This window comes from Oncorhynchus mykiss, chromosome 16 (assembly GCF_013265735.2).
Source record: "Oncorhynchus mykiss isolate Arlee chromosome 16, USDA_OmykA_1.1, whole genome shotgun sequence".
Taxonomy (NCBI): domain Eukaryota; kingdom Metazoa; phylum Chordata; class Actinopteri; order Salmoniformes; family Salmonidae; genus Oncorhynchus; species Oncorhynchus mykiss.
In genome coordinates this window covers 63,211,969-63,237,661 of record NC_048580.1, presented here as the reverse complement: position 1 = coordinate 63,237,661, position 25,693 = coordinate 63,211,969, and the positions used below count along the sequence as shown (strand labels likewise).

General features: G+C 42.2%; 1 protein-coding gene across 1 annotated transcript in view; it reads right to left on the bottom strand.

Moving 5' to 3' along the window:
- Positions 1-25,349, bottom strand: part of opn7b (opsin 7, group member b) — a 124,697-nt gene extending 99,348 nt beyond the window's left edge. The window contains exon 1 of the mRNA XM_036947535.1: positions 24,891-25,349. The gene's annotated coding sequence lies outside the window, so the exon portion shown is untranslated. The remainder of the gene's footprint in view (positions 1-24,890) is intronic.
- Positions 25,350-25,693: the final 344 nt, after the last annotated feature.

Genomic DNA, 25,693 nt, shown 5'->3' with positions numbered 1-25,693 from the left:
TACTGTGTAACATGTCCTATTACTGTCATCTGATGAAGATTTTCAAAAGGTTAGTGAATGATTTAATTTTTAATCCTGCGTTTGTTGATTGCATGTTTTGGCTATTCAAATGAGCTGTGTCTGGTGGTGGTTTGACATATATATGTGCTATGTTTTCGCCGTAAAACATTTTAGAAATCTGACTTGCTGGCTAGATGAACAAGGTGTTTATCTTTCATTTGAGCTATTGGACTTGTTAATGTGTGGAGGTTAAATATTTCTAATAATATTTTTGCGTTCCATGCGCCACCGTTCCAGCTGAACGTGGGAGGGTAGAGTCCCAAATGGGAACCAATATCTTTGAAATGAAACTGGTTTATATTTTTCTTCATCACAATTTTCTTTAACCAATTTTGGTCTTTAATGCAGGGTCGACAGACAAGTTCCCTACTTTTTCCCCCTGTTTTTAGCGGGAGAGAAACCAAAAGCCCACAACCGTGCCTATTTTTCAAAAATCATCAGTCCACCGATTGTATTTACCCAAGTTCTCTCTTAACTCCAAGACCACTGACAGTTTTTTTTGTTGTTGCCTGATGCAGGACTCTGGTGCCAGAGGAGAGACTCTCAGACTGAAAACGCCTCCATTAATTGCCACAGTTTAGACTACAGATAGATCAGCGTTCTAACTCCCCCATCTGATAGTGTGGTGCAATGATAGGATGCCACCTTTTACCACTAATGGTCATGGCAGAACATCGTAACGTTTAAAGGAAGAACCACTGTAGGTCAAATTACGAAGGTTGAGTTTAGGCATTCATTCCAAATGGTTAAGGTAAGGGTTAAGTTTTGGGATAGGGTCAAAACAAAAACAACTCGACGGTTAAGTTTAGACATGAATTTCAAATGGTTCAGGTAATGGTTAAGGTTGGAATAGGGTTAAAACAGCAACAACAACAAAAAATACCCAGGACTGGTACTGAAGAGGGAACACTCAAAGCCAGAGCTCGCGGCATACGCCCATGCAACATCCCCATCCACAATGCCCTAGCAACCTGCAAGCATACCTGATGGTAATAACTCTCAATGTTGCTCCTGGTGGCGGGTTTTTAAGTCATCTATCGATGTCCTGCTTACCTGGACGGTCGTCCAATTTCACATTGGATCTTGAGCGATCTGGCTGCCTACACAGCCATAGTAAAAAGCACAGAAAAGAAGCCACATATTAAAAGTATTGGCTCAAAGACATAAAGAGAAGTGAGAGATCAAACACACACACACACACACACATACTGCGAAACACACAGACAGACACAAAGTGGGCGGGTAGGCGGGTAAGTACTGATACAAAAGGCACACTGCAGCCACTGTTTGTATATTTGTGTTCAAGTCACTGTTTTGACAATTTGAACCAATTTCTACCTCCTGGCAGTCAAGATGTCTCTGCTGAATAGAGACGGGTCTTTCTTTCACAGAGCTCCAACGTTAGGCTGTGGTTACACATCTGGAAACCCCCAAATCAGAAGTCATAGTTATCTTTTGGAAATCTCCCCAGAGTAAAGCCACGGGACACACGTGGTGGAGGTCATTGTGTGTGTGTGTATTTGTGTGTGTGTGTATATGTGTGTGTGTGTGCACATGCATGTGTGTATGCATACGTGTGGTATAATAACCAGAAAAAAGACTATGGATGCGTTGTGAGGATATGTGATTCATTGTGTAGATAAAAGGCAACATTGTGCTGCCCTCTCCACTGACCGGGCTTCTACACCTGCACTGCTTGCTGTTGGGTTGGTGCAGCTTGCTGCTGGGTTTCTGTATAGCACTTTGATATATCAGCTGATGTAAGAAGGGCTATATAAATACATTTGATTTGATTTGATTAAGGAATTTGATACTGTTCATCACTCATTGCTTATTCGGAGGCTTTCATCAATTCGCCTGAACCAGGCTGTGAGTACAGATGTAGGACCTTAATTTGAGCCAGTTTGCTAGAGCAGGAAAATAATCCTGCAGTCTCCAAAGAGTTAGGTAAATCTGCTTTTGGTTTCTTTGCACCCCATGTATGTAACAATCTTTAGAAGATCCCTACAACTATATATACTAGTGACTCTCAGGCAGTTCAACATGTTGTTTGGGGACCGCTTTGCTGAAAAATGTGATGTTTCTCTTGAGAATGTTTTGTAATCTTGTATACTTGTATTATATGGTATTTGTAAATTGTGTTGATGCAGGGCTCACTTGTAAAAAAATATTTTACTCTCAATGATTAATAATGGGATCAACCCACTAAATAGAATAAGCTTTAGTAACAGCTATAGACATGTATCCACCAGTTTGACCTGCACCACTACCACAGCCCCTCAGGGAATGATGTAGAACACAAAGTGACACACACACACATACCTCATTGTGCCAAGGCAGATCACACACAAGGCAGATCAGTCTACACACACACACACACACACACTACTGTGGCTTTGCTGTGTGTCCTCAGACTACCTCTTCTCCTCGTGAGAACAAAGCAGATGAAGACTTATGGGCCGTGGAGAAGGTATTTCTCTGATCATCATAGTGTAGGTTGCAGCTCGTTTAATGCAGCTGCACCCATGGGGCACTGCACTCGGCACAAAATAGTAGCAATGAATTCTCTAATCTGCCCAAAGACAAACACATGTGCGCACATGACTCACACACAAACACACACGTACACTGCATGAACACAAGGCACACTGCAGCCACTGTTTTGACAATTTGAACCAATTTCTACCTCCAGGCAGTCAAGATGTCTCTGTTGAATAGAAGCATTTCTTTCTCAAACAGAGCACCAATGTAAGGCTGTAGTTACACATCTGACGCACATCCACTGTGATCAGTAGTTGTAGTAATTGAGTGAGTGAGTGAGTGAGTGAGTGAGTGAGTGAGTGAGTGAGTGAGAGAGAGAGAGAGAGATAACCAGAGCAGACTATTGGATGCTGCATTGTCATCAACCCACTAAATAGAAGAAGCTTTCGTAACAGCTACAGACATACTATATCCACCAGTTTGATATTTTCCACTACCACAGCCCCTCAAGGTTTGATATAAAACATAGAACTGCATTGGAGCCGTCATATAGGTAAGCAGCTGCTCTTGATTATTGTCACGAAGCCACACCCCTCCCTCTCACATTAGAAGTTCAGAACGAGAAAATTAAGGCTATATGGAAATAATGATGCTCAAATTGAAAGTCATTCAACAAAATAATGAGGATTTCTATCCCAGAATCGAGGTGTAGATTATATCTCTCATTCCAGTGTTCGAACTTTTGAACAAAGCTGCATGGGATTTCTCTTTATGTGACTCTGTACAGGCAATGGCAATGTCAGCTTTACATATAATGCCAGGAGCAGCTTCTGGATTTGACAATTCCACCTCCAACAAAACCAACTAACTCTCACAGTCTCACTTCAGAATTAGACGTTTATCCATGTTCTCAAATGTCAAGTTCCGGAGGTTAAGTTTAGCCATTTAGTCCAAAATCTTAAGGTTAGGCATTAACTCGGTATGGTTAAGGTAAAGGTTAATGTTTGGGATAGGTTTAAAAAGGAAATAGCAAAAACAACTTTTTATTGCTGGATTCGAACTTGCACCCCTAAATCGCCCTGCAGCACTCAATGAGCCAGCAAGCTAGCTAGTGACTCACAGAAATGTACGTTCTGCCTGTTAATTATTTCAGACAGATTTGACTTATCTTACTAAATCAATATGGCTTAACATAGTTTCTTACGTTTTTGACCTCAACAGTCTTGTTGGAAATAGAGTTTTATAGCTAACATGCTAGCGCTGCTAGCTGATTAATGCTAACGACGCTAACTGCGCTAGCTAACCTCCTATGTGGATGCCTCCATCTAGTTCCCAATATCAGCAGACCGGTAAGTCAACTTTGCTTTCGAACTTTGTAACCATCTTAAAAGTTGTTTTACTTTTAATCATACAAGCAAGATAAATATTTAGTTGAAAAGCCTGTTGATGTCATTGGTTGTTTCTTTGGAGCTAGCTAGCGAAGCTATCACTAGCTAGCTAATTGGTTAATGTGTTCTACAGTAGGCTACAGTACCGTTACAATATTACCGAATGACAAGATTATAGCCTTGTCACTAGTAGTTGACAAGTGTGTTGATATGGAGTAGAGTGGGCTACAATAAAACATTACTAAATGATAACAACGTAGCCTTGTCACTAGCTAGTAGTTGGTTAATGGAGTAGGGGAAAGTAGGCTACAATACAGCAACAATAGCCTTCCTACTGTTCTGTTATTCGTTGGGTCTGGAAATGGTTAAATTAACTAATATTGTAGAGAGATCACATTATCTTTATCCATGCCTATACTGCTTTGGTGGATATGACATTTACTTGAGAACTATGCCCTTTTTGCCAGATCTCTGTTGAAAAAGGTGTGTTAAAAAAGGTGTTCTATCTAGTGTGCAGTGGCAGATTTTCAAAAGAAAATAAACATATACAGTATATCATGATGATGTTGCTTGATAGGTGGTTAGGCTATTAACTGGACAACAGTAGGCGACATGAAAAGTGCAATACTGTTACTATAACCGTGTGTTAGTGGGGGTTTTCAGTGAATTTATGTAAATCATGAAGCTCATCTGCATTTCAGGAAAATTGTCATCAACAAAAGAGTGATCAAATTAAGATCCTACATCGGTATTACAATACTGTTTTCATGAAAGACTGGGATGCAGAATATGTGAGAGTAAGGTTTATCATCATCAATAAGCTATTTATTTATTTATTTATTGGCTGTATCCAATCACAACAGGTAGCATGATAAAATAAAAGCTAATGATTTTTCCAATGACCTACAGTACCTTTCAGATGCTTGGGGTCACTTTGAAATGTCCTTGTTTTTGAAAGAAAAGCTCATTTTTTTGTCCATTAAAATAACATCAAATTGATCGGAAATACAGTGTAGACATTGTAATGTTGTTAATGACTATGATAGCTGAAAACAGCAGATTTTTATGGAATATTAACATAGGCATACAAAGGCCCATTATCAGCAACCATCACTCCTGTGTTCCAATGGCACGTTGTGTTAGCTAATCCAAGTTAATAATTTAAAAAGTATAATTGATCATTAGAAAACCCTTTTGCAATTATGTTAGCACAGCTGAAATCTGTCTTGATTAAAGAAGCAATACAACTGGCCTTCTTTAGACGAGTTGAGTATCTGGAGCATCAGCATTTGTGCGTTCGATTACCGGCTCAAAATTGTCAGAAACAAAGACCTTTCTTCTGAAACTCGTCGGTCTACTTTTGTTCCGAGAAATGAAGGCTATTCCATGCTAGAAATTGCCAAGAAACTGAAGATCTCGTACAACGCTGTGTACTACTCCCTTCACAGAACACTGCAAACTGGCCCTAACCAGAACAGAAAGAGGATTATGAGGCCCCATTGCACAACTGAGCAAGATGACAAGTACATTAGAGTGTCTAGTTTGAGAAACAGATGCCTCATAAGTCTCAATGTCAACAATGTAGAGGCGACTATTCATTATTTTTTCTCCTCGTCAATCTACACAACATACTCCATAATGACAAAGCAAAAACAGGTTTATACATTTTTGCAAATGTATTAAAAATAAAATAACGGAAATTTCACATTTACATAAGTATTCAGACCCTCTACTCAGTACTTTGTTGAATCACTTTTTACAGCAAATACAGCCTCAAGTCTCCATGGGAATGACACTACAGGCTTAGCACATCTGTATTTGTGGAGTTTCTCCCATTCTTCTCTGCAGATCCTCTCAAACTCTGTCAGGTTGGATGAAAGATGTCTGATCGGGCTCAAGTCCGGGCTCTGGCTGGGCCACTCAAGGACATTCAGAGACCTGTCCCGAAGCCAGGTTTTCATCAAGGATATTTCTGTACTTTGCTCCATTCATCTTTCCCTCGATCCTGACTAGTCTCCCAGTCCATGCCACTGAAAAACATCCCCACAGCATGATGCTGCCTCCACCATGCTTGACCATAGGGATGGTGCCAGATTTCCTCCAGACGTGACGCTTGGCATTCAGGCCATATAATAAAATCTTGATTTCATCAGACTAGAGATGTCATGTGCCATTTACAGAGAAGTGGCTTCCTTCTGGCCACTCTACCATAAATGGCTGATTGGTGGAGTGCTGCAGATATGGTTGTACTTCTGGATGTTTCTCCCATCTAAACAGAGGAACTATGGAGCTCTGTCAGAGTGACCATTGGGGTCTTGGAAATCTTCCCTGACCAAGGCCCTTCTCCCCCGATTGCTCAGTTTGGCCGCACAGCCAGCTCTAGGATGTCTTGGTGGTTCCAAACTTCTTCCATTTAAGAATGATGGAGACCACACTGTTATTTGGGACTTTCAGTGCTGCATTGATTTTTTGGGACCCTTCCCCAGAACTGTGCCTCGTCACAATCCTGTCTCAGAGCTCTACGGACAATTCATTCTACCACATGGCTTGGTTTTTGATCTGATATGCACTGTCAACTGTGGGACCTTATTAGGGCTAGGCCCCTTTTTTCTCAATTTTTGCATGAATGACATGCCCTGAAGCCAGGATATGCATATAATTGGTACCATTGGAAAGAAGACACTTTTTTTTTTTTTTTTTGTGTGAATTTTATCCCTTTTTCTCCCCAATTTCGTGGTATCCAATTGTTGTAGTAGCTACTATCCTGTCTCATCGCTACAACTCCCGTACGGGCTCGGGAGAGACGAAGGTTGAAAGTCATGCGTCCTCCGATACACAACCCAACCAAGCCGCACTGCTTCTTAACACAGCGCACATCCAACCCGGAAGCCAGCCGCACCAATGCGCCGGAGGAAACACCGTGCACCTGGCCACCTTGGTTAGCGTACACTGCGCCCAGCCCGCCACAGGAGTCGCTGATGCTTGATGAGACAAGGACACCCCTACCGACCAAGCCCTCCCTAACCCGGGCGACGCTAGGCCAATTGTGCGTCGCCCCACGGACCTCCCGGTCGCGGCCGGTTACGACAGAGCCTGGGCGCGGAAAGAAGACACTTTGACGTTTGTAGAAATGTTAAAATAATGTAGGAGAATATAACCCAATAGATATGGTAGGAGAAAATCCAAAGGAAAACCAACCTGATTTTGTTTTGAGAGCCCATCCACTTAGAAAGGCAAGTAAAAGGTTATATTGAAAATTAGCTCCATGGGTACAATTCCTATGGCTTCCACAGGGTGTCAGCAGTCTATGTTCAAGGTTTCAGGCTTGTAACTTTAAAAATGAATAAGAAACATCCGTTTTAGTACAGGGACACGGTCTTGGAAATTCTTGTTTGCGAGCGCCATGATGACAGGACGCACCTGCTAAAATCGGTATCCTATTGAACATACTTCTTTCTGTAAGAAATGTTATAGTTTGATTACATTTTAGGGTATCTGAGGAGTGAATGGAAACGTATTTTGATAGATTTTTTGATTCCTTTCTCTGCATACTGAATGAGTGGATTACTCAAATCGATGGCGCCAACTAAATGGACTTTTTGGGAAATAAAGAAGGATTTTATCTAACAAAACAACACTACATGTTATAGATGGGACCATCTGGATGACAAATCAGAGGAAGATTTTCAAAAAGTAAGTGAATATTTAATCGTTATTTGTGAATGTATGAAACCTGAATGCATGAGCCGGAGGGAAAAAAATATTTTGATGTGGGGCGTCGTCCTCAAATAATCGCATGGCATGTTGTAGCTGTAATAGCTACTGTAAGTCGGACAGTGCAGTTAGATTAACAATAATTTAATCTGTCAGCCGATATAAAACACTTATATGTACCTAAATGTTTAATATCCATAATATTTATGATTATATATTTGAATTGCACGCCCTCCAGTGTCACCGGAAGTTGTCCCGCTAGCGGGACGCCTAGCCCTAAAGTTACTTAAACAGGTGTGTGCCTTTCCAAATCATGTCCAATCAATTGAATTTACCACAAGTGGACTCCAATCAAGTTGTAGAAACATATCAAGGATGATCAATGGAAACTGGATGCACCTGAGCTCATTATTATTTGTCATTAAGGGGTATTGTGCGAAGATTGATGAGGAAAATGTTTTATTTAATCAATTTTAGAAGGTTGGAATGTAACAAAATGTGTAAGAAGTCAGGTCTGAATTCTTTCCAAATATAACGTATACAGCTCAACAACATGAAAAACAAGATTATCTGGTCTAATGAAACCAAGATTAAAATCTTTGGCCTGAATCCCAAGCGTCACGTCTAGAGGAAACCAGGCATCATCCCTACGTGGTGGTGGCAGCATCATGCTGTGGGGATGTTTTTTATCGGGAGAGACTAGTCAGAATCGAGGGGAAAGATGAACTGAGCAAAGTACAGAAAGATCCTTGACAAAAACTTGCTCCAGACCACTCAGGACCTCAGATTGAGGCGAAGGTTCCCCTTCCAACAGGACAACGACCCTAAGCACACAGCCAAGACAACGCAGGAGTGCTTTCGGGACAAGTTATAGATCGAGCTAAAGCCCAGCCAGAGCCAGGACTTTAGCCCGATCTAACATTTCTGGAGAGACCTGAAAATAGCTGTGCAGCTGTGCAACCTCATCTAACCTGACAGAGCTTGAGAGGGTCTGCAGAGAAGATTGGGAGAAACTCCCCAATACAGGTCTGCCAAGCTTGTAGTCACACCCAAGAAGACTTGAGGCTGTAAACCCTGCCAAAGGTGCTTCAACAAAGTACTGTGTAAAGGGTCTGAATATTTATGTAAATGTGATATTTCTGTTTTTATTTCCGTTTTTATTTATAAAAAAAAAAAATGCTAACACTTCTTAAAACCTGTTTTTGCTTTGTCATTATGCTGTATTGTGTATAGATTGATGTGTCACACCAGCCTTGGCTTTGGCTCCCCCTCCTGTACAGGTCAGGCATTCTGCGTTGCTGGCCTTCTAGCAGCTGCCGAACATACTGCTTGACAAATGCCCTTCACTCGTCAACCCCTGGACTTGTCTCGTCATCATTACACACACCTGGTTCCAATCCCCACTCTATCACTGTATATATACTCCCTCTGCCTTTTGTCTTTGTCGTCATTGTAAATGCTACTTGTTTTCCTGAGAGGAATGTCTCCTACTATTTCCTGAGTACTTTATATTTTCCACTTTTGGTTCGCCCTGACCAAGCTGGCCTGTCACGATGAGGACCTCATGCTGGACCAGCTCTTCGCCATGGCCATCCGCCTGGATAGTTTCCTGCGTGACCGTCATCGCCCATCCAGGAGGTTCGGGTCTCTCCCAGGAACCTCCAGCAAGACTGAGCCCATGGAGGTTGGCATGACGCACCTTCCCCTTGAGGAACATCAATGTCACCGTCAACAGGGTCTCTGCTCCTACTGCGGGGAGTCGACCACCCCTGGAACACCTGTCCCAGAAAGAGAACCAGCCGAGGAAGTGACAGGCCGAGGAGCACTCCTGCACCTTCCCAGGTAGGCATGGACATGCCTTACTCCTCTCTCTGTCCACCCAGCCCGTCCTCCTCCCCGTCACCTTCCCTGACTATCTTGGCCCCAACTGAGTCCTGCCCTAGTGGACTCAGGTGCTGCAGGCAATTTCCTAAACCAGTCAGTGGCCTTCTCATTACCCATTCTTCTAGTCACTTTACAACCCCCTATCCCAGTCCTTGCCCTAACAACCGTCTGGACTGGTGCGCCAGACCATGATTCCCATTTCCCCTCACAGTTACTCACAACCACCATGAACGCATCACTTTCCTCATGTTAGACTCCTGCACACCACATAGTTTTAGGTTTCCCCTGGCTACAGTTGCATAACCCCAGTATATCATGGACAGAGAAGAGGTGTGTCTGTGTCAATCTGTGCCACCAACGCGTCAGTACAGGATTAAGATTGAATCCTACTACACCAGCTCTGATGCTTGGCGGATGTGGCAGTGCTTGAAATCTATTACAGACTACAAAGGGAAACTTAGACGTGAGCTGCCCAGTGACGCGAGCCTACCAGACGAGCTAAATGCCTTTTATGCTCACTTCGAGGCAAGCAACACTGAAGCATGTACGAGAGCACCAGCTGTTCTGGATGACTGTGTGATAACGCTCTCAGTAGCCGATGTAAACAAAACCTTTCAACAGGTCAACATTCACAAAGCCGCTGGGCCAGACGGATTACCAGGACGTGTACTCAAAGCATGCGCAGACACACTGTCAAGTACCTTCACTGACATTTTCTGCCTCTCCCTGACAGAGTCTGTAATACCTACATTTTTCAAGCAGACCACCATAGTCCCTGAAACCAAAAGGAGCGAAGGAAACCTGCCTAAATAATTAACACCCTGTGTCAGTCACGTCTGTAGCCATGAAGTGTTTTGAAAGGCTGGTCAATGGCACACATAAACAGCATCCTCCCGGACACCATAGGCCCACACATACCGCCCCAACAGATCCACAGATTACGCAATCTCAATCGCACTCCACACCGCCCTTTTTCACCTGGACAAAAGGAACACCTATGTGAGAATGCTGTTCATCGACTAGAGCTCAGCATTCAACACCATAGTGCCCACAAAGCTCATCACTAAGCTAAGGACTCTGGGACTAAACTCCTCCCTCTGCAAATGGATCCTGGACTTCCTGATGGGCCGTCCCCAGGTGGTAAGAGTAGGCAACAATACATCTGCCACGCTGATTCTTAACACTGGGTTCCCTCAGGAGTGTGTACTTAGTCCACTCCTGTATTCCCTGTTCACCCACGACCGCGTGGCCAAACCCGACTCCAACACCATCATTAAGTTTGCTGACAACACAACAGTGGTAGTCATGATCACCGACAACGACGAGACGGCCTACAGGGAGGTCAGAGAACTGGCTGTGTGGTGCCAGTAAAACTACCTCTCCCTCAATGTGAGCAAGACAAAGGAGCTGATCGTATACTACAGGAAAAGGCGGGGCGAACAGGCCCACTAACATCGACGGGGCTGTAGTGGAGCGGGTCGAGAGTTTCAAGTTCCTTGGTGTCCACATCACCAACTATCATGGTTCAAACATACAAAGACAGTCGTGAAGAAGGCATGACAAAACCTTTTCCCCCTCAGGAGACTGAAAAGATTTGGCTTGGGCCCCCAGATAGTCAAAAGGTTCGACAGCTGCACCATCAAGAGCATCCTGACCGGTTGCATCACCGCCTGGTATGGCAACTGCTCGGCATCTGACCGTAAGGCGCTACAGGGGGTAGTGCAAACTGCCCAGTACATCACTGGGGCCAAGCTTCCTGCCATCCAGGACCTATGTAATAGGTGGTGTCAGAGGAAAGCCCACAAAATTGTCAGAGACTCCAGTCACCCAAGCTATAGACTGTTTTCTCTGCAACCGCACAGCAAGCGGTACCGGAGTGCCAAGTCTAGGACAAAGGCTCATCAACAGCTTCTACCCCCAAAGCCATTAGACTGCTGAACAATTCATAAAAATCGCCACCTGACAATTTACATTGACACCCCCCCTCTTGTACACTACTGCTACTCGCTGTTTGTTTGTTCCCTATGCATAGTCACTACGCCCCCACCTACATGTACATATTACCTCAACTAGCCTGTACCCGTACACACTGACTCAGTACCGGTGCCCCCTGTATATAGTCTTGTTATTGTTATTCTTATTGTGTTACTTTTTATTATACTTTTTATTTTAGCCTACTTGGTAAATGTTTTATTTTTCTTGGACAGCACTGTTGGTTAAGGGCTTGTAAGTAAGCATTTCATGGTAAAGTCTACACTTGTTGTTTTCGGCATATTTGATTTGATTTGGAGGGTTCTAATCACCCATTCATTGTCTGGACAGACCACAGGAGCTTGGAGTACATTCAAACAGCGAAGAGGCTCATAACACATCAGGCCAGGTGGGCCCTGTTATTCGCCAGGTTTAACTTTACCCTCTCCTACCAGCCGGGATCAAAGAACGTTATGGCCGATGCGTTGTACCGGGTGCATGACACAGAGGATCGGAGGGACAAAGTGATACCCATTATTCCCTTGTCCTGCATTGTGGCTCCTATTGTGTGGAATGTGGACATCCATTGAGCCCTGCGACAGGAGCCCTCACCTGCCCACTGTCCTGACGGGTGTATCTAGGTGCCCTCTGATGTGCAGGACCGTATCCTCGCCTGTGCACTCACAGCACCTGTGTCGGGGCTCCCGGGTATAGCTTGTACTATCGACTGTCTCTCCGCCAAGTACTGGTGGCCCATCTTGGACTGGAACATCCGTCTCTTCCTGCTCCACCCACGCATAGAGCAAGACACCTAAACATCTCCCCTATGGCAAACTCCCCCTGCTGCCGGTTCCACAACGACCCCAGTCTCATCTCTCTGTGGACTTTGTTACAGATCTTCCCCTCTTGGAGGAGCACACCACCATCCTAGTTGTTGTGGACCGGTCTTCCTATAGCCCTGCAGACCACGGAGGCTCTCTTCTCTCACGTCTTCTGGCACTACGGGATCCCAGAGGACATTGTGTCTAAGCAGATCACCTCCCGTGTCTGGAAGGCCTTCATGGAGCGACGGGTTCACAGTCAGCCTCACCTCTGAGTACCATCCCCAATCAAATGGACAGGTGGAAAGGGTAAATCAGGAACTAGATAGGTACCTTCGTAGTTACTGTCAGGACCGGCCGGGGGAGTGGGCTGTGTTTCTGTCTTTGGAAATATACAAACAAAACTCCCTTCGTCACTCCTCCACTAACCTCACACCCCTTCAGTGTGTTCTAGGCTATCAGTCGGCCCCGGCACCGGAGTCAGATCGAGGCTCCTGCAGTGGACGATTGGTTCCGGCATGCCGAGGGAGTATGTAACACCGATCACACCCGTCTCCAGCACGTTGTCCTCCGGCAGAAGGCACAGGCCGATCGTCACTGCAGTGTAGCCCAGGTCTTTCACCCCGTGACAGGGTTTAGCTTTCTACGAAGGCTCTGCCCCTCCGCCTGCCCTGACTGGAAGCTGAGCCCGTGGTTTGTGGGGCTGTTCAAAGTAATGAGGAGAGTCAGTGAGGTGATGCACAGATTACAGCTCCCTGTAAATTACCGTATCTCACCCTCACTTCATGTATCTCTCCTCAGGCCGGTGGCCGCTGGTCCCTTGGCTAGTGCTGGACCCCATGACGCACCTCCCCTCCTTTGGACATTTAGGGGGCCCCGGCGTACTCCGTCTGGACTCACAGAATTGTGGGGGGCTTCTCCAGTACCTGGTCAACTGCGAAAGGTACGGTCCAGAAGTGTGGGTTCCATTGCGGGACGTCCTGGATCGCTCCCTCATTCGAGACTTTTACAGGCGTCGTCCCGACCGACCCGCACCGCGTCTTCGGGGTCGTCGACGCCCCACTGCTGGAGCAGTGCCTCAGGGGGGTTACGGTCACACCAGCCTTCGCTTTTGCTCCCCCTCCTGTCCAGGTCAGGCGTTCGCCGTCGCCGACCATCTAGCTGCTCTGAACCTACTGCTGTCAAACGCCCTTCACTCATCAATCCCGGACTTGTCTTGTCATCATTACACACTCCTGGTTCCAATCCCCACTGTATCACTGCATATATTCCCTCTGCCATTTGTCTTTGTCGGTCATTGTCAATGTTACTTAATTTCCTGAGAGGAATCTCTCCTACTATTTCCTGAGTACTTTATATTTTGCACTTTGGGTTTGCCCTGTGCCTTTTTGATTATTGAGGTACATTTTGAGCACAACAGCATTTGGGTTTTGTCCCGCTTTGATCTATGGTGCTTAAATTGGACTGCCTCCTGCTTACTCCTCTCTACACCAATGACATGATGAGAGAAACAAAATGTTAGAATAAGGCTGTAACGTAACAAAAAATGGAAGGAGTCAAGGGGTCTAAATACTTTCCGAATGCACTGAACTTACTGTCACTTTGTGCATCTCTCTTTCAGATCTGCCATCCACTCCACCAATGCCCGACAGCTTTACCCAGAAGTGCATACACTGGGCCATTTAATATTGACAGAGCAGAGATGGGTGGCTGACAAGGAGAAAACAAACACAACATGCACACACTCTCTCTCTCTGTCTCTGTCACACACTTTATCCCTAATGTAAATCAATTGTGGTACTTATTTATTTTATGTATGATCCATTTTTATTTTAGGATAGTACATATCTACGCCTACGTATCCATTATCAGTATCTACATATTTACACTAAATATCTATCAAATCAAAGTGTGATTGATAATATTGTAAAAGAGTATTGCTTAATGTGTACAGTTTGAGGAAATTCTCACTCACTCACTCACTCACACACATACACATTAGACCCTATGTAAAGACACTGTTCATTTTATGTATGCTCCATTTTATTTGAGGATTGTGTGCAGTAATGTACATTGACAGCTAAAGCAATTTTTTGGTTTATTATATATTTCTCTGATTAAAATGAATGACCAAAAGGAAGTCGGGAGACCTGCAAATCTCTGAGGGTGTGCAGGTTTTTCAATGGTGGAAAAAGTACCCAATTGTCATACTTGAATAAAAGTAAAGATAACAGAAAATGTCTCAAGTAAAAGTGAAAGTCACGCAGTAAAATACTACTTGAAGAAAAGTATAGATGTAATAGCTAAAATATACTTAAGCATCAAAAGTAAAAGTATAAATCATTTCAAATTTCTTATTTTAAGCAAACCAGGCGGCACCATTTTATTTTTTTTACTTTTTTGTTTACAGATAGCCAGGGACACGCATTCAAAATGTACACAGTACTTTTGGTTGTCAGGGAAATTGTATGGATGAAAAGTATACAATTTTCTTTAGGAATGTAGTGAAGTAAAAGTAAAAGTTGTCAAAAATAGAAATAGTAAAGTAAAGTACAGACACCCTAAAAAAAACTACTTAAGTAGTACTTTCAAGTATTTTTACTCAAGTAATTTACACCACTGAGGTTTTGTCATCTGGAGCTGAAACAGGGCCACAACAGACCTCACATATGTACAGGGTGCCCAGGAGTGGCAGGCAAATATGTTTATTGTCCTGCAAAGTATTTTTAATGTACCAAGGCCATTCCCTGGCTACCCATCCACATCGCTCTGGCCAAAATGACGATTTTTAATGTACCAAGGCCATTCCCTGGCTACCCATCCACATCGCTCTGGCCAAACTGACGTTTTTTAATGTACCAAGGCCATTCCCTGGCTACCCATCCACATCGCTCTGGCCAAACTGACGTTTTTTAATGTACCAAGGCCATTCCCTGGCTACCCATCCACATCGCTCTGGCCAAAATGACGTTTTTTAATGTACCAAGGCCATTCCCTGGCTACCCATCCACATCGCTCTGGCCAAACTGACGTTTTTTAATGTACCAAGGCCATTCCCTGGCTACCCATCCACATCGCTCTGGCCAAACTGACGTTTTTTTATGTACCAAGGCCATTCCCTGGCTACCCATCCACATCGCTCTGGCCAAACTGACGTTTTTTAATGTACCAAGGCCATTCCCTGGCTCCCCATCCACATCGCTCTGGCCAAACTGACGATTTTTTATGTACCAAGGCCATTCCCTGGCTACCCATCCACATCGCTCCGGCCAAACTGACGTTTTTTCTCCACAGTGAATGTATGTAGCGATTAATATTCAGGGTAAGTCATCAGGCAAGCAAGGCCAAGGAATGGAGAGAGAGGTGACATGGAGGGAGTTTCAGACCTCATTTTTTTCTGAAGCAAAAAAGCAGAGATGGATGGCTGACAAGGAAAAAATGAAACACAACATGCACATACTCTCTCTCCTCTCTCTCACAAGGAATTGTCAAAGATTAGGCCTAGATAGCGAGGCCTACAACTCTCTAGAGTGTGGTAAAAAAAGTGTATCATTAATAGCTGTCACAATTCTATAATTAATACATATTAGAGTAATAATACATAATAGAGTGACCAATAGTTACTGTATTTTAATTACTCAACAAGTAGTGCCCTAAGGAGGGATCGGACTGTGTCTCAAAAGCAGCAGAAAAGGTCAAATAAGGTCACATAAATTTCTGTTACAGCTGTGCACGTCTGGCCCCTTTGAATCAGAGGCAGATACTTACGCCCATCTGCCATCTCTGTCCACAACACACAGCTGTCACTGTTGCCCCTAGTGGCCAGTTTCAACTTTATCTCCCGATTTCTTTAGACATGGATGGACATAAAATACTGACTTTTATCACAGCCGACCTGGCTGGACAAAACAACCACTATAAGGATGTTGGCTAAGGTGGATCTGATTGAATAGAGCCCTAATCCAGGTCACAGCACCAATGTAACCGAACAAGAATGCCAGGACTCCAGACTAGGTAAATGGTGTGACGATTAAGTTGTTAACTAGAAAAAGATACATGAATCTGTTTCCTGATATAAATGTCAAAGCAAATCCACAACTCAACATTAGATTTAACCCTGACATTCCGAACACCCACACTGAGACAAGAGCCACAGTTCTTCTTACTATTATACCTATTATAGTGAACTTTCAGAGCTGCATATAAACAAAACAAGTTTTTCTTCCATCCCATTAAAACACAGTTTATCTGACACTGATGTGTCAGAAAGTAATTGTAAGCCTCAATCCTTTCTGTATCGGCAGGATGTTTATCTATCCACTTAGAGGGCTACTAATACAGAAACTCAAGTTAGCAATTAGAATAACTGAGATTAAATAACTTAATGCAAAGCATTACACAACGCATATCCCTTCTTCAGAAGTCTTCCCTCAGATGTGTGCACCTGTTTCCCCTGATTTCCCCTGAGTCTTTATATCTTAGCAACAGATGAAGGAAAGATCACCTGAAGATCAGCATAATGCTGTGGGCTGTCTTTCTCATAAGCAGGGAAGTCAGCTAGAGCACAAGTACACAAGCTAACATCTGGAATTGTTTAAAGATAGTCATAACATGGATCATTTAGCTTTTTTATTTTTTTATTTTAGGAGCCCTTTATTTAAAAAAAAAATACAGGAATGCATTAAATAACACATTTATAAAAGGCAAAAAAGACGGTCAAAAATTGTATCACAAGGAATAAGGTTTTGAGTGTCATATGTAGGAGAAATAAGAAAGTTCAGGAAATATATATATATTTTTGACACATTTACCCCTTGTTTTTGTTGGCACAAAAATACCTCTATACTTCCATGTGTTTGTATGGGTTACCTTCAGACGAGTCCCGTGACATTTGTGGGTTCGTAGAGCAAACCTGAGAACACTCGTCTTCCCTTTCCACAGTGGGGTCATATTAGTTTGTAGCCCAAACGATTCAGACACAGAAGTTGGCACATCAGATTCCTGTCCCTTGTGTAGGCATATATTGTATATTGTACAATCAATCAGTGAGAGAGAGCGTCAAATATCACAATTATATCCACTGTATACATGAATCGCAGCACAGTTGGTTCCTATTTCAGTAATGTCTTTGGTCACATTTGCGTGGTCAAACAAAAACACTGTAATGATTGGTTGACAATAGATCCTCCCACAATGCAGGTGATGGCTGCAGGATGAAATTGGTGAAGAGTAACTGCAGAAACTTGCAGTCGACTGCAGTCAAAACTTCATGACCTTTGATCACATGATGTTTGTAAAGTTCATGTAGTTGACATGAGCAAGTTGTACAATTTTTAAATGTTTTTTTTTATTAATTTGAAAGAAAAATGAAAATGTTGAAGAACATAATTCCACTTTGACATTATAGGGCAGTGACCAAACAAATCTCAATTTTATCCATTTAAAATGCAGGCTGTAACATTCCGGCTGTGAATTAAGTACAGTACTCTGGACATACTGCATTAGTACTCTGATTGATGTAATTAGTATTACCGGTAGACTACATTGCATTGTCTTCCATTGTACTGTATTTGACTAATTTATTTGTATTGTATCACAGGTCTTGTTTTGTATTGATTCATATTGATCTGAATCCTAGCAGCCATTTGAATCATGTGTTATTGTATTGATAAGCAGTTGGCTCAGAACTTCCACCAGAGTGTGCAGTTAACAAAAATATCCATGCAGTGGCAGGATCGGTCATTAGATTAAATGGAAATTCAATTTATTGAGTACACACAATACCGTATAGGTTATAGTTCACCACAGTTCACTGTTCATGTTGTCCAGTCAGTTGAATAGCAGCTGATTATACTCTACGGCAGCTGATGAAATTCTCCATTTGATCTTTCCAGTACAATTGACAGCCTTGCTAGAATAATTCTGCTTTGGCATATATTTATTATATGAAATGTTCAGTGTGTGAAGAATGCAGTCCATGAGTGACGTTATTATAATAGGCCTACGTGTCAAGTGAAACTCATTGAATTCAATTGAAATTCACTGAAGATATGCACCACTTACAGATGACTACATGCTTTGAATTGTTTCGGGCCACATAGATTTTTAGAAGTTATGAAGACTCCTTCAAATAGGTGTTTGTTTTTCTTCTGGCCGGAACTGGTTGCTATGTGGTGCATGTGGTTATGTGTGCCCATTGTTCTGTGTGTGACTAGCTCGTGGCTATGGAGTCCTTCCAGGGCTGGTGGTTGGTCAGGGTGATAGGGGGACTCTCTCCCTATGGTAACCTGACTGAGCTCTAAATAATCTAATGTGCCTCTGTTGCTGGACCCAAATATAGCCACTTCGGCTGCCTATCGGCTGTTGCTCACTGAAACATGGGCAGTTTGTACCCAATGGGCACACACTGGTTGCATCAATGTTGCATCAATGTTGTTTCCACGTCATTTCAATCAAATTACATTGAGTCATGTGAATTCCATAGATTAGGGCTACATTAATATATTTAAATTGACTGATATCCTTCCATGTACTGTAACTCAGTAAAACCTTTGAAATTGTTGCATGTTGAGTTTATATGTGTTCAGTATAGATTTAATTTTCCTTGATTTTTCGTCTTTACAGTCATTTTCCCTTGCAACATTTGTGAGTTAAGCGTAAATGGATCATTTAGAAATATGCGCCTTGTGTTTTCTATACTTCCAAGAAAAAACTGTAATTGCTGCTAGCACAATGAATCATTGAGAGCTTTACTATTGAAACAGTGTGTGGACAATTATCTCTCTCACCTGGCCGAAGCCTCAAGCAACGGGCAAGTTTTAGAGGATGTCTTTTATCAAGTTGTTGACTACTGCCTTTCAAAGTGTGTTGCATTATGGGGTTAACTTTGGAATAGACATGCGGCTAGTGCCCCACCTCCACACCATCCGGTGAAATTGCAGAGCGAGAAAATCAAACTACAAAATTCGTAACATTAAACATTCATGAAAATACAAGTGTCTTACATAATTTAAAACCTTAAATTCTTGTTAATCCAGCCGCTTTGTCAGATTTCAAAAAGGTTTTACGGTGAAAGCATACCATGCGATTATCTGAGGACAGCGCCCCGCATACAAAAGCAGTACAAACATTTTCCAAACAAGCAGAGGTGTCATGAAAGTCAGAAATAGCAATAAAATAAATCACTTACCTTTAATGATCTTCTTCTGTTTGCAATCCCAAGGGTCCCAGCTACATAACAAATGGTAATTTTGTTTGATAAAGTCCTTCTTTATATCCCCAAAAAGTCAGTTTAGTTGGCACGCTTGATTCAGTAATCCACCGGTTTCCCTCATTCAAAATGCATGCGAATGAATCTCAAAAGTTACCAATAAACTTCGTCCAAAGAAGTCAAATAACATTTCTAATCAATCCTCGGGTACCCTAATATATAAATAAAGGATCAAATTTAAGATGGAGAATAGTATGTTCATTACCCGAGATAAATAACGAAGTGTGCGCCCTCACCTACGTGCCACAATACAACAGCCAAAATGGGAGCCACCGAGAAAAACTACAAATTCTAGCTCATTTTTCAAAACATAAGCCTGAAACTCTTTCTAAAGACTGTTGACATCTACTGAAAGCCCTAGGAACTGCAATCTGGGAGGTATTCCATTAACATTCCAATAGACAGCCATTTCAATGAGTGGTGAGCTCCCAACGTCTTTTTTTTATGGATGGATTCTCCTCAGGTTTTCGCATGCCATATCAGTCCCGCTATACTCACAGACATTATATTAAGAGTTTTGGAAACTTTAGAGTGTTTTTTATCCAATACTACTGCATAATTGTATGCATGTCCTAGCTTCTGGGCCTGACTAACAGGGAGTTTACTTTGGGCACCTCAGTCATCCAAACTTCCGAATACAGCCCCCTATCCCGAAGAAATTGTTATTTACAAATTAATAAAAAATTTAAAGCTGAAATGTCTTTAGTCAACAAGTATTCAACCCCTTTGTTATGGCAAGCCTAAATATGTTCAGGATAAAAAAATCAATGGACACACTGTATGCAATAATGTTTAAGATAATTGTTTTTATGACAAACTCATATCTGTACCCCACACGTACAATTATCTGTAAGGTCCCTCAGTAAAGCAGTGCATTTCAAACACAGAATCACAAAGACCAGTAAGGTTTTCCAATGCCTCACAAAGAAGGGCACCTTCAGAAAGCATTCATACACCTTGACTTATTCCACATTGTGTTGTGTTACAGCCTGAATTCAAAATGGATTCAATTGATTTTCTTCCATACCCCTATGAACACAATACCCAAAAATGACGAATTGAAAACATGTTTTTTGAAATCTTTGCAAATTTATTGAAAATGAAATCCAGAAATATCTCATTAACAACCCTAAGTCATTACATTGGCAGCGATTACAGCTCTTTCTGGGTAAGTCTCTAAAAGCTATCCACACCTGGATTGCACAACATTTGCCAAATATTATTTTCAAAATCTTTAAGCTCTGTCAAATTGGTTGTTGATCATTGATTGACAACCATTTTCAGGTCTTGCCATAGATTTTCAAGTAGATTTAAGTCAAAACTGTAACTCGGCCACTCAGGAACTGTAAACTGTAGTCTGTAAACTCTCCTTTCAGACTCACACTAAGCATCTCCAATCCAAAATTAAATCTAGAATCGCCTTCCTATTTTGCAACAATGCATCCTTCACTCATTCTGCCAAACATACCTCCAACACTCTACTCAACAAATTGGATGCACTCTATCACAGTGCCATCCATGTTGTCACCAAAGCCCCATATACTACCCACCACTGCAACTTGTACGCTCTCGTTGGCTGGCCCTCGCTTCATACTCGCCTCCAAACCCACTGGCTCCAGGTCATCTACAAGTCTCTGCTAGATAAAGCCCCGCCTTATCTCAGGTCACTGGTCACCATAGCAGCACCCACCTGTAGCACACACTCCAGCAGGTATATCTCACTGGTCACCCCCCAAAGCCAACGAACAAACTGCAAAAATCACTGAAGCTGGAGACTCATATCTCCCTCACTAGCTTTAAGCACCAGCTGTCAGAGCAGCTCACAGATCACTGCACCTGTACATAGCCCATCTGTAAATAGCCCATCCAACTACCTCATCCCCATACTGTATTTATTTATTAATCTTGCTCTTTTGTACCCCAGTATCTCTACTTGCACAGTCATCTTCTACACATCTACCATTCCAGTGTTTAATTGCTATATTGTAATAAACTCGCCACCATGGCCTATTTATTGCCTTACCTCCCTTATCCTACCTCATTTGCACACACTGTAAAAATACTTTTTCCACTGTATTATTTATTATTTATTATTATTATTTCCACTGTATTATTGACTGTATGTTTGTTTATTCCATGTGTAACTCTGTGTTGTTGTATGTGTCGAACTGCTTTGCTTTATCTTGGCCAGGTCGCAGTTGTGAATGAGAACTTGTTCTCAACTGGCCTACCTGGTTAAATAAAGGTGAAATACAAACAAAATAATAAATAAAAGGAACATTCACTGTCATCTTGGTAAGCAACTCCAGTGTTGATTTGGCCTTGTGTTTTAGGTTGTTATCCTGCTGAAAGGTAACTTCATCTCCCAGTGTCTGGTGAAAAGCAGACTGAACCAGTTTTCCCTCTAAGGTTTTTGCATATGCTTAGCTCCATTATGTTTCCTTTTCACCCTGAAAAACTCCCCAGTCCTTAACGAATACAAGCATTCCCATAACATGATGCAGCCACCAACTATGCTTGAAAATACGAAGAGTGGTACTCAGTAATGTGTTGTATTGGATTTGTCCCAAACTTAAGACTTTTTTGCAGTATTATTTCAGCAAACAGGATGCATGTTTTGGAATATTTGTTTTCTGTACAACCTTCCTTGTTTTCACTCTGTCATTTAGGTTAGTTATTGGGTGTATTGATACACCATCCAAAGTGTAACTAATATCTTTACCATTTTTACCATATCCCTTTTCAATGTCTGCTTTTTTTTAACCCATCTACCAATAGGTGCCCTTCTTTGCTAGGTATTGGAAAGCCTCCCTGGTCTTTTCAGTTGAATCTGTGTTTGAAATTCAGTGCTCGACAGATAGATCTTACAGATAATTGCATGTGTGAGGTACATAAATTAAGTAGTCATTCAAAAATCATGTTAAACGCTATTATTGCACAGGGAGTGAGTCAATGCAACTTGTTATGTGACTTGTTACGCACATTTCTACTCCTGAACTTACCACAACAAAGGGGTTGAATACTTGACGCAATACTTTCAGCTTTCCACTTCTAATTCATAAAAAAATATATGTAAAAATATAATTCCGCTTTGACATTATGGGGTATTGTGTGTAGGCCAGTGACAAACTATCTCAATTGAATCCATTTCAAAATCAGGCTGTAACACAGCAAAATGTGGAAAAGGTCAAGGGATGTGAATACTTTCTGAAAGGCATTGCATTGGTAGATGGGTAAAAAAAGAAGCAGCCATTGAATATCCCTTTGAGCTTGTTAAAGTTAATAATTACACTTTGGATAATGTATCAATACACCCAGTCACTACAAAGATACAGGCTACCTTCCTAACTCAGTTGCCGGAGAGGAAGAAAACCACTAAGGGATTTCACCATGAGGCCAATGGCAACTTTAAAACAGCTACAGATTGTAATGGCTGTAATAACAGAAAACTAAGGATTTAATTTTTAAAAATGCAGGCTGTAACACAACAAAATGCGGAATAAGTCCAGGGGTATGAATACTAGAGGTCGGCCGATTATGATTTTTCAACGCCGATACCGATACCGATTATTGGAGGACCAAAAAAGCCGATACCGATTAAAACGTATATATTTGTAATAATGACAATTACAACAATACTGAATTAACACTTATTTTAACTTAATATAATACATCAATAAAATCAATTTAGCCTCAAGTAGATAATGAAACATGTTCAATTTGGTTTAAATAATGCAAAAACAAAGTGTTGGAGACGAACATAAAAGTGCAATAAGTGCTATGTAAGAAAGCTAACATTTCAGTTCCTTGCTCAGAACATGAGAACATATGAAAGCTGGTGGTTCCTATTAACATGAGTCTTCAATATTCCAAGGTAAGAAGTTTTATGTTGTAGTTATTATAGGACTATTTCCCTCTATACCATTTGTATTTCATTAACCTTTGATTATTGGATGTTCTTATAGGCACTTTAGTATTGCCAGTGTAACAGTATAGCTTCCGTCCCTCTCCTCACTCCTCCCTGGGCTCAAACCAGCAACACAATGACAACAGCCACCACATCGTAGCAGCATTACCCATGCAGAGCAAGGGAAACAACCACCCCAAGGCTCAGAGCGAGTGAAGTTTGAAACCCTATTAGTGCGCGCTAACTAGCCAGCCATTTCACTTCAGTCACACCAGCCTCATCTCGGGAGTTGATAGGTTTGAAGTCATAAACAGCGCAATGCTTGAAGCACAAAGGAAGAGCTGCTGGCAAAATGCACGAAAGTGCTGTTTGAATGAATGTTTACGCGCCTGCTTCTGCCTACCACCGCTCAGTCAGATACTTGTATGCTTGTATGCTCAGTCAGATTATATGCAACACAGGACACGCTAGATAATATCATCAACCATGTGTAGTTAACTAATGATTATGATTGATTGTTTTTTATAAGATAAGTTTAATGCTAGCTAGCAACTTACCTTGGCTTACTGCATTTGGGTAACAGGCAGTCTCCTTGTGGAGTGCAACGAGAGAGAGGCATGTCGTTATTGCGTTAGACTAGTTAACTGTAAGGCTGCAAGATTGGATCCCCCGAGCTGACAAGGTGAAAATCTGTCTTTCTGCCCCTGAACAAGGCAGTTAACCCACCGTTCCTAGGCCATCATTGAAAATAAGAATGTGTTCTTAACTGACTTTCCTAGTTAAATAAAGATTAAATAAAGTTGTAAAAATAAAAATAAAAAAATAAAATAAATAATAATAAAAAATAAAAAAATCGGCGCCCAAAAATACTGATTTCCGATTGTTATGAAAACTTGGAATCGTCCCTAATTAAATTGGCCATTGGTCGACCTCTAATGAATACTTTCTGAAGGCACTGTACTTGAAATAGCGTGCTTTGCCCCCATCCAATCCCCTGGCTGAAACTCATAACCAGGGAACTTGGCACAGTCGGCCAGGCTCATTTCCACTGTTAAAATACCCTAAACCACACTGATCCGCCCCAGAATAGTTTTACTGCCCTTGCTTGAAGGACACACAGAGAGGAAATATGTAATGAAACCACACTGTACTCCGTGCTGGAATGGTAACCAATGCCCTACTAGAGTACCTATTAAACACAGATTACCTTCAAAAACTGTAGAAATACCAGAGCAAACAGAGTAGTCCAATAAAATGTCAGGTAATAGTCATTAGTAACCAAACCGAGTAAAACCTAGGAAAATGCAAACCCGACGTAAAAAATAATTGTAAAATGCAAGAAAGAGCAAAGCAGATTAGCAGCTAAAATGTCAATAAAATGATAGGATGCCTACCTTACTGGGATGCTACGCCAGGGCTGGCTATGCCAGGGCTCATGTGATTTAGATAGAGTCCGTAGCAGAGCCTTCACCCTTAGGTGGAAGAACCATCACTGGAGCAGCGGAGAAACACACAATGTATGCTGGAGATTTGCAAGCAACTCTAATACACACACAGGAATACACTCCAAGACACACACACCCCAGTAGATCCGCGTGGAGTAGGGTAGCAGAGGTGCTGCTCACAGCTGTGGAAATCTGAGCAGGGACAGAGACAGACAGAAGCGCTGCTGAGCTGCTCCCTCTCTCTACGCTATGCTCCGCTCTCAGCACAAGCCTATCCTCCTCCTCTCTCTCTCTGTCTGTCTGTCTGTCTCTCTCTCGCTCTCTCTTTCTCTCTTACTCAATTTATATATTATGCACAGTATGTATGCTCTATCTCCCTCTCTCCCTCTGTCCTTCCTGTTTAACTCATTCTCCTCATGACATACATGTAAACACTCCTGAGTGGGGCAGTGGTCAAAGGCACTGTTTCTCAGTGCAAGAAGCATCACTAGAGTCCCTTGTTCGATTCCAGGCTGTATCACATCCGGCCGTGATTGGGAATCCCATAGGGTGGAGCACAATTGGCCCAGCATCGTCCGGTGTAGGCCGTCATTGTAAATAAGAATTTGTTCTTAACTGACTTGCCTAGTTATATAAAGGTAAAAAATCTAAATGCTGTCGAAACTCATGACAAACATATATTAATACATTCTCTGTCTCTCTCTCACACATGCAAACTTTCTCCCTGTTTTCACAATGCACTTTAAACCATC